This window comes from Lathyrus oleraceus, chromosome 6 (genome assembly GCF_024323335.1).
Source record: "Lathyrus oleraceus cultivar Zhongwan6 chromosome 6, CAAS_Psat_ZW6_1.0, whole genome shotgun sequence".
Taxonomy (NCBI): Eukaryota; Viridiplantae; Streptophyta; class Magnoliopsida; order Fabales; family Fabaceae; genus Lathyrus; species Lathyrus oleraceus.
In genome coordinates this window covers 414597194-414606371 of record NC_066584.1, presented here as the reverse complement: position 1 = coordinate 414606371, position 9178 = coordinate 414597194, and the positions used below count along the sequence as shown (strand labels likewise).

The 9178-nt window shown below is 40.2% G+C and overlaps 1 non-coding gene across 1 annotated transcript; it reads right to left on the bottom strand.

Moving 5' to 3' along the window:
- Window positions 1-2839: 2839 nt before the first annotated feature.
- Window positions 2840-2946, bottom strand: LOC127099679 (small nucleolar RNA R71). Its single transcript, XR_007794156.1, has one exon. It is a non-coding gene; the product is annotated as a small nucleolar RNA R71 (small nucleolar RNA).
- Between the last annotated feature and the right edge of the window lie 6232 nt (window positions 2947-9178).

Sequence of the window (9178 nt, the reverse complement as noted above, 5' to 3'; positions counted from 1 at the left end):
CTTCTGTTGGGGGTTGCTTCCAATCTGATGGAGATAAAACCTTAATAATTTTGAATTTGGAGAACTTAATTTTTTATTTATCATTCTCATCATATTGATGAGTAAGAGAAATCGAATCAGTATCAACCAAAATAAATTCATAATATTCTCGGGTTTTTAATAAGTCTTTTGGTAAAAAGAAAAATCCATGAGGGAAAATTCTTGAAATAACTTGTAATAATGATGCATCTGAAAGATAATACATAGGCTCCAAAGGGATAATTGGTTCTGACAGATTTTTGATAATGAAAGAAGATTTTGTAGAAGATGGAGGAGTGTAAAGAGCTAATTTTGATGTGGGTTTACTTTGAGAAGACGATGGAGTAGTAATTCTCTAAGTAAAAGATAAGGGAGATGATAATACAGGCTTAATCAAAGGTTTGGGGGAAGAAGGTATTGGAGAAGTTTTTTTTGTAATATATGAAGGTGATCCTAAAACTATGGTTTTATTATTTAATGATAATGGAGGTCCGTAATTATCTCTAGGATCATTCTGTTTCTTGCTCATTGATGACACTGAATTTCACCGTATTTTCGACTCCGATTTCGCATGCATTTTAGTTGTTTTATTATTATTTTGTTATGTTATTACTATGTTTTTCTTTGTTTTCAGGTTTTCAGTCTAATCAGAGCCCCGATCGAGAAAAGGAGTGAAAATGAGCTAAAAAGACTAAAATCAGCATTTTGCACTTGTGGCTCCCACTGTGGTTGGCTCCATGGGTCCAGCCATGACGTGTCATAGTTCAACTTCCCTCAACTGCCACGTTTCCCACTACCTCCACTTGGGCGCCACAATTTACCCTTATGGCGGGCGCCATAGTGTTGTGGCGAGCGCCATAGTGTTGTGGCGGGCGCCACAAGAAGAAAGCTTTTCCCTCCCAATTTCAAACTGAAGGGCATCCTTGTCATTTCCATTATTTTCCTTGCCTATAAATAGAGACTCAATTTCATTTGTTTCATCATCCAAACTTAGAGCAAACTTAGTTATATCTAGGCATATATTCAGTATTGTAAAAGTGGTAATCGTTTCACATTGGGGTGTTGCCACAACTGTGTAATCGAGTCTGTAATCGAGTTTGGAGCACTTTGGAAGGAAGTTAATCCTGCCGCCATTTTCATTTCCGTTTCTCATTTTATTCAATCCTCCGATTGGAACAGGTTTTTATTACTCTGCCTTTATCTACTTTACTTTCCCGCACTGTCTTTACTTTATTTATTTCCCGCACTCGCACTACTTTCATTTATTTCTTGCACTCGCACTACTTTATTTATTTCTCGCACTCGCACTACTTTCATTTATTTCTCGCACTCGCACTACTTTGTTTATTTCTCGCACTCGCACTACTTTTATTTACTTTCCGCACTCGCACTACTTTTATTTACTTTCCGCACTCGCACTACTTTTATTTACTTTCCGCACTCGCACTACTTTTATTTAAATTAAAATGCACCTTTACTTTACCATGTTTAGCTAAACCTATAAAGGTTAGAATGTAAGGATCGTAATTGAACCGATAATCCGTACAATTGTTCGTAGAAACACTTAAGGGTTGTTTTGTCTTTCAACCTAAGTTTTCCCGCACTTAATTTTCGTTGGGTAAGATCGAAAGCCGTCCAACGTCCTTTTAAACTTAGTTGTTTTTAACTATTTCAAATACAGCAAAAGCGCTTTGTTTAGTTCATTAGGAGCTTTTAACTTAAGAAGAAAAGTGATTTTAAAACTATTTTCGGACGCGTTTATAAGTTTAGAGTCTGGTTCGTGAGAAACTCTTTTGGTTAAGAAATCCAGGTCAAAATACTTTTCAACTTAGTCAAGATACTATATTTCTTAAAAATAGGTTTACTACTCTAACGCAATGCGCGCCTTTTTATAAGTGACAATAAGAGGGTTTGATTAGGGAGTACAACTCGGTCCTGAATACGCGAAAGCGACAGTTCCCGTTAAATTGGTTCTTTTCAAAGTAGGAAACACTGCCCATAAGTAATTCTATTTGCAAGTACTTGGATTATTAATTGATTATGTGAATTACATTCGAACCTGTCCTTATTAATTGAACTTTATTTAATACTTTACTTTTCATTGTACACTCTTAAAAACCCCTATTTCATTTACCTTAGATAAACACTGTAACAATAGATAACGATAGATTGACACTTGGTCTTTGTGGATTCGACAATCTCTTATATTACTCTGACGCGTTCGTATACTTGCGAAAAGCACGCATCAAGTTTTTGGCGCCGTTGCCGGGGACCAATTTCGTCAAATTTCATACCCTATTGTTATATCGTTTAGACTTAGGTTATTACCCACTGGTCAATGCGAAGAACTCGCAGCACCGGAAGTTTAGTATACCCCCTGGAGGAACCTGAACGTTACGCTCGCGCACTTTTATTTTTCCGTAGAATTAGGAGAGCTATGGCCGAAGATCAAAACCAAAGACCTCTTAAGGATTTCGCCCAACCATACAACGAAGAACCTAGTTCTAGTATAGTAAACCCAACCATCCCAACTAATAATTTCGAACTTAAACCCTCCCTGTTGCAACTAGTGCAACAAAGACAATTCGCAGGTCTCGCTACCGAGAACCCAAACCAACATTTAAAAATCTTTCTCCAATTAGCAGACAATTTTAAAACCAATGGAGCTTCTCCTGAGGCAATCCGTTTAAGATTATTCCCTTTTTCCCTCAGAGATAAAGCCCTATCTTGGTTAGATTCCCTTCCACCCAATTCCATTACGACTTGGGATAACCTTAGAAGAGTATTCCTTGCTAGATACTTTCCCCCAAGTAAAACCGCCGTTCTTCGAAACCATATAACTAGATTTACCCAGAACCAAGGAGAATCGTTGTTCGAAGCTTGGGAGAGATATAAAGAGTTGTTAAGAGCATACCCACATCATGGCTTAGAAAATTGGTTAATCATTCAGACCTTCTATAATGGACTTCACTATAACACTAAGATGACCATCGACGCTGCCGCAGGCGGTGCACTGATGAACAAACCTTACCCTGAAGCTAGCACCCTCATTGAAGATATGGCTCAAAACCATCAATCATGGGGATTCAAACAAGCGACAGTTGAGAAGAAGGAAGCCCAAGGAGGAGTACATGAGTTAAGCTCTATAGACATGATGCAAGCTAAAATGGACACATTAGCCCTTAAGGTGGAGCATATGTGTACAAACCCGAATACTGCAGCCGCAGTTTCGTCGGATTGTGAGATATGTGGAATCAAAGGACACCAATCTGCAGAATGCAGTCTCTTAAACGAAACCCACTCTGAGCAAGCGAACTACACCCAAGGGAACCCATATTTGAATACCTATAACCCTGGATAGAGGAATCACCTGAACTTCTTCTATAAGAACAATAACCTTATCCAAAATAGTGCACCTCCGAGACAACCAGGTTACCAAGCCCCAAGACCAAATCAACCTATGCAACTCGTACCACCAAAGCCGAGCCTTGAGAAAATTATGGAAAATTTTATCACTGCTCAAACCCAATAAAACAAAGAGTTCATGAACCAAAACATTCACGTTAACGAACTGATTTCCCAGTTAGGAACCAAGGTTGACCAAATAGTTACTCATACTAAGATGCTTGAAACCGAGATCTCTCAGGTAGCTTTAAACCAAGCCCCCCAAACCACACCTGGAGGACAGTTCCCTGGACAACCTCAACAAAATCCGAGAGGACAAGCCAATGCCATTACCCTACGAAGTGGGAACGCTTACGATGAGCCACCAAACCCAAGATTGAGCGAACCCAAAACTTATAAGGAATATACCGAACCCACGGGCGAAGTAAAGGAGCCAGAAGAATCTGAAAAACAGGAAGGTCAAGAAAAAGGAGAATAACCTAAAGATAAAACTTATGTACCACCCCCGCCATATAAACCACCGATACCATATCCGCAAAAACTCAAACAAACCCAATCAATAACCAGTATCAGAAATTTATTAAGGTTATAGAAAAATTTCACGTAGAAATCCCTTTCACAGAAGCCATCACTTAAATACCTTCTTATGCAAAGTTTCTTAAAGACATCCTTACCAACAAACGTAGACTCGACGATCCGAAACCCTTGGAATGCAATTCTATTTCCGAGAATAAGTTAGCCAAAAAAGATAAAGATCCTGGAAATTTCTCCATTCCTTGTCTTTTGGGAAGTCATGTCATCGAAAAAGCTTTTTTAGACTTAGGAGCTAGTGTGAGCTTAATTCCTTTAGCAGTTTGTGAGAGGTTAAACTTAGGAGAATTACAGCCTACTAAGATGTCACTTCAGTTAGCTGATAGATCTGTTAAGTATCCGATAGGCATATTAGAAGATGTCCCTATTAGGATAAGTCAATTATTTATCCTACTGATTTTGTTGTCATGGACATCAAAGAGGATAATGATATACCAATCCTTCTAGGTAGACCGTTCTTATCAACTGCAGGAGCCATAATAGATGTTAAGAGAGGAAAGTTTACCTTTGAGGTAGGTGACAAGAAAATAGAATTTATACTTTCGAAATTTCTTATGGCACCTGTGATGGGAGATGCATGTTATGCCTTAGATATCTTTGATGAATGTGTTAGGGAAATAGAACAAGAAGAAATCATAAAAACAATTAAGTTGCCATCAACTCTCATACTGGAAGATGATGACTTTAGGAAACCCTACATCGATGATAACCTTTACGAATGTTTATCCCTTACCCCAGATCCTATGCCATGCCCTAAGAAACCAACCTTAGAACTTAAGGAACTGCCTAAGAACCTGAGATATGAGTTCCTCGATGAAGAGATGAACCGTCCAGTTATAGTCAGTGCTACTTTGAGCCAAGAGGAAACAGACCAACTTTTAGATGTTTTACGAAGATATCCCTCATCCTTAGGATATAATATCTCTGACCTGAAAGGTATAAGCCCATCCGTATGTATGCATCGGATTTCGCTCAAAGAAGACTCAAAACCCTCTAGAGAACATCAGAGAAGAATAAACCCTATAATGAGTGATGTTGTTAAAAAAGAAGTTCTTAAGTTACTTGAGGCAGGTATAATCTATCAGATCTCGGATAGTAAGTGGGTAAGCCATGTGCATGTAGTACCTAAAAAGGGAGGCATCACAGTCGTGCAAAACGATAGAGGCGAACATGTAGCAAAACGAATGGAAGGAGGATGGCGGATGTGCATAAACTACAGAAAGTTAAATAAAGCAACCAGGAAGGATCATTTCCCTTTACCATTTATAGACCAGATGTTGGAGCGTCTAACCAGACACTCTTACTTCTGCTATCTAGATGGATACTCTGGATTCTTCCAAATACCTATCCACCCTGAAGATCAAGAAAAAACTACCTTTACATGCCCTTATGGAACTTTTGCCTACAGACGAATGTCATTCAGCCTCTATAACGCCCCAACTACTTTCCAATGCTGCATGATGTCAATCTTTGCAGATTACCTAGATGGTATCATGGAAGTATTTATGGATGATTTCTCAGTTTGCGGATTTAATTTCCACAATTGTCTTGCTAACCTTGAGAAAATCCTGGAGAGATGCGTGGAGGTGAACCTTGTACTAAATTGGGAAAAGTGTCATTTCATGGTCACCGAAGGGATTGTTTTAGGACATATAGTTTCCGAAAAAGGTATAGAGGTAGATAGAGCTAAGATAAAAGTAATAGACAACCTAAAACCCCCCAAAACTATCAGAGAAGTCCGAAGTTTTCTTGGACATGCTGGATTCTACCGGCGTTTTATCAAGGACTTCTCCAAAATAACTAAACCTTTAACTGGCCTTTTAATGAAAGATGCTGAATTCATTTTCGATGGAAAATGTAATGAAGCATTTAATATTTTAAAGCAAGTGTTAATATCAGCACCTATTACGCAACCCCCTGATTGGTCAGAACCTTTTGAGATAATGTGGGACGCTAGTGATTATGCCGTTGGAGTCGTTCTTGGACAAAGGAAAGATAAAAAATTACATGCGATTTATTATGCCAGTAGAACCCGAGACGCTGCCCAACTTAACTACGTAACAACTGAAAAGGAATTACTCGCTGTAGTTTTTGCTATAGACAAATTTAGATCTTATCTAGTAGGAGCCAAAATTATAGTTTACACCGATCATGCTGCCATTCGTTACCTATTAAGTAAAAAAGATGTCAAGCCCAGGTTACTCCGATGGACTTTGTTACTACAAGAGTTTGATTTAGATATTAGAGATAAAAAAGGCACTGAAAATGTAGTGGTTGATCACCTTTCTAGGCTAGAACATCTGAAACCAGACTTAGTACCCATAAATGATGACTTTGCCTATGATAGACTGATAGTTAGACTAGAAGCCTTTGAAGAAGATAGCCTAGGCCCACATGAGCACTTCCAAAAATCCTTAGCTGTAAGTAACGTACCATGGTATGCAGACTTTGTTAACTACCTAGATGCTGATATCGTACCCCCTGTTATTGACTACCACCGCAAGAAGAAGTTCTTCAACGATGTGAGAAACTTTTATTGGGACGAACCGCTCCTTTTCAAAAGGGGTAAAGACGACATTTTTCGCCGATGCATTCTAGAAGAGGAGGTAAAAAGTATAATTGAGCATTGTCACTCTGCACCCTATGGTGGACATGCGAGCACCTCTAAGACATACGCCAAGATTCTTCAAGCTGGCCTATTCTGGCCTACCATGTGGCGTGATGTCCATGCTTGCATTGTCAAATATGATAAATGCCAACGCACGGGAAATATTTCAAGGCGTGACGAAATGCCTCTAAGAAACATTCAAGAAGTAGAACTCTTTGACGTTCGGGGTATAGATTTCATGGGACCTTTCCCACCATCCTTAGGAAACAAGTATATCTTAGTAGTTGTGGACTACTTGTCTAAGTGGATTGAAGTTATAGCTGCACCCACAAATGATACTAGGGTGGTGATCAAGTTATTTAAGAACTATATATTCCCTAGATTTGGGACCTCCCGTTTAGTCATAAGCGATGGAGGATCACACTTCATATCGAGAATATTTGATAAACTTTTAAGAAAATATGGAGTTAGGCATAGAGTAGCAACACCATACCACCCACAGACTAGTGGCCAAGTAGAAGTATCCAATAGGGAGATAAAACAAATCCTAGAAAAAATTGTTTCAATATCTAGAAGAGACTGATCTCAGAATCTTCAAGAAGCATTATGGGCCTACCAAACCGCTTTCAAAACCCCTATAGGAACTACTCCCTACCAACTAGTCTATGGAAAATCCTGTCATTTACCTTTTGAATTAGAGCATAAGGCCTATTGGGCCATTAAAACTTTGAATTTAGATTACCTGACCACTGGTGAAAAGCGTATCCTTGAGATTCACAAACTGGAAGAACTCAGGCAATCTGCCTACGAGAATGCCAAAATATACAAAGAGAGAACAAAAGCTTGGCACGACAAAAGAATAGTGAAGAAATATTTCAATATAGGCGACCCTGTTCTCCTGTTCAACTCTAGGTTACGACTTTTCCCTAGGAAGCTGCGCTCAAGATGGACTGGCCCTTTCAAAGTATCTAAGATTCTGAGATCCGGAGCTGTAGAAATTAAGAGAGAAACTTGTAGTCCATTCATTCTAAAGGGACAAAGAGTGAAGCTCTACGAAGGAGGAGACATTCCAACAGACTACTCAAGCCACACTCTGATAGATCCACCGATTCCTACTACAGGTGTATAAATTCCGATCGTCAAGCTAATGACGTTAAACAAGCGCTGCTTGGGAGGCAACCCACAGTTTTCTTACCTTGTTTTACTTTTTTGCATTTATTTACTTTATTTTATTTTATTTTTAATCATATTTTCACCAGGACTAAATATTTGCAATGTTTGTGTTTTCAGGATCCCTTTTCCTAACTTTTACAGGATGCAGGACTTCGACGATATGCACGTAGCTTTCAGGGATGATGCCCAGAGAGAGCGTTACATAGCTCTCCACCAGCGCCCTATGGCCCCTACACACTACCCAGACCAGCACTGCATGGAAGCCTTGGGCATCGAGCCGAGCATCAGATTTCTGAGCCACCAACTCCATTGGGACGAATTCGCTGACGACCTGAGCAACACCTACAGGAACTTGACATTGGAGTTCCTCAGTTCGTTTGATTATGATCCTTACTCTGGACCAGATGGGCATGCTGCTTTTAGGCTATTTGGGATTGAGTACTCTTTCAGCCAGAAGGAGTTCGGTGACCTATTAGGTTTTCAGACCTCCCCTGACGCTATCCCTGAGACGCCGATGGGATACTTTCTGGGTAAGGAAGTGGAAAAATTCTGGAGCGATATCTCTGGTGGAGGGAGTCAGGATCCTTCTACTCAGTTGTCCCAAGTTATACACAACCCTGCTTTGAGGTACTTCCAGATGATACTGGCACACTCCTTCCTTGGAAGACCAGATACTGAGACGTTGCTAAGTGAGGAGGAAATATTCTTATTATTTTGTGCATCCCAGTCTCGCCCTGTGGCATGTGGGAACTTTCTGTTGTGTGGCCTCAACAGTGTTGCTAGATCGTCCAAAGGAGTCATTCATGTATGAGGGATCATCATACAGATTGCCATCGCCTTAGGTCTATCCCGCAAGCTGCTACATCTCATGACCTTCTGTGGGTACACTACTATGGATATCGATTTTTGCTTGACCAGAGGATTGATGAGGAGATCCTCCTTCAATCCAAGACAGTTCAGATTATTGATTGATAGCAAGGCGATACACTACTTCACACTGCCAAATCCGATGATGACCAGTCTTCATGACCCAGCTAACTGGAGTTATACTTTGGAGGGTCAGGGAGAGACTATCGAGGAGCCTAGATCCCCGCCTGTTGCTGAGTATACCCCTACACCGCCTTCACCCAAGATTAATGTGCTCTCTAACAATTTATCTTTGCAGACCCCAGACATCCGCACCCAGATTGCAGAGTGTCACAGGGAGATTACCGGGCTTAGGCAGGAGGTAGCTGACCTTACCTTACAGATGGCGGTATCCGATCTTACACATGCTACCGAGGCTGACTGTTCGTACCAGGAGATCGCAGAGCTTCGTCAGGAGATAGCCAGGCTTCGTGGATCCAGTCAGGCAGACGAACATCCTACTATTTGATTTTACCA